General features: G+C 63.3%; 1 non-coding gene across 1 annotated transcript; it reads right to left on the minus strand.

The window, feature by feature from the left end:
• Positions 1–758: 758 nt before the first annotated feature.
• On the minus strand, positions 759–912 carry LOC122793882. The gene has a single exon (XR_006363589.1). It is a non-coding gene; the product is annotated as a 5.8S ribosomal RNA (ribosomal RNA).
• Between the last annotated feature and the right edge of the window lie 287 nt (positions 913–1,199).

Raw genomic sequence — 1,199 nt, forward strand, 5'->3', positions numbered from 1 at the left:
GGAGTTTACCACCCACTTTTGGGCTGCATTCACAAACAACCCGATTCCGGGAAGACCTGATCCCAATGTGCCAGGGGCCGCCACCGGCCTCACACTATCCGCGGGCTGAGGCACGATCACAAGGACTTGGGCCCCCTGGGCGGCACCGGGGAGATGGACTTCCGTACGCCTCATTTCCCTGTGCCCATCGCCCGGGTGGGGATTCGGTGCTGGGCTCTTCCCTCTTCACTCACCATTACTGAGGGAATCCTGGTTAGTTTCTATTCCTCTGCTTAGTAATATGCTTAAATTCGGCGGGTTGCCACGTCTGATCTGAGGTTGCATTCCGAACAGGGTCACGGGGGGCGGCGGGATGGTGTTGGCCTCGGGGGGGCAGGGGCATATGGGCAGGCCATCCTCTCCCCCTCCCCGGTAATGCCCGTGTGCCCACCCTCCCCGCTGCCGGACTTCTGGGCGGCAGGAGGAGGACGACAGAAGCGGCCCCGGTGCGTGGGAACCAGGTGGGCATCGGGCTCTGCCCTGGGAGGGCAGCCCAGTGGAGCTACCACTGTCAGCCTCCAGGGGGGGTGGGCTGGACACATGCCTGCTCCCTCCCATCCTTGAATGGGCTTCCCGGCTCAGGGCAGTGGGGGGGGACTCATCTCTTTCGTCCGCCTCTCTCCCTGGGAGGACAGAGTGGCCTAAGGTGGGCTCCCTCGACTCCTCAGCCGTGCCCTCCGTGGGGGCTGGATGACCCCCTGGGGCGATGGAAGGCACAACGACCCTCAGACAGGCGTAGCCCTGAGAGTAACCCGGAGCCACAAAGTGCATTCGAAGTGTCGATGATCAATGTGTCCTGCAATTCACATTAGTTCTCGCAGCTAGCTGCGTTCTTCATTGATGCATGAGCCGAGTGATCCACCGCTCAGAGTTGTACTACTTCTCGTCCGCCGGGGGGCCACCGCTGCCGCCCGGCATTGCACCTCGAGACGAGCACGCGAGGTTTCACAAGCATCGTCGTGGGTGCCCAGACCGGGGTTACAGCAGCAGGGAGTCCCGCACTGGCTGGCACGTGGCCAAACTGCTGACCTTCTGGGTCTTTGAACTGACACCCTGAGTGGGGTGAGGCATCCTCCGCAGGTACCCGCGACCGACATAGAGGGGAGAGGACTCCGGTGTGCCACCTCCGGGGGTGGCCCCGGATGGCCGGAGGGGAGACC

This window comes from Protopterus annectens, chromosome 2.part0 (assembly GCF_019279795.1).
Source record: "Protopterus annectens isolate FY-2018-M chromosome 2.part0, PAN1.0, whole genome shotgun sequence".
NCBI lineage: Eukaryota > Metazoa > Chordata > Ceratodontiformes > Protopteridae > Protopterus > Protopterus annectens.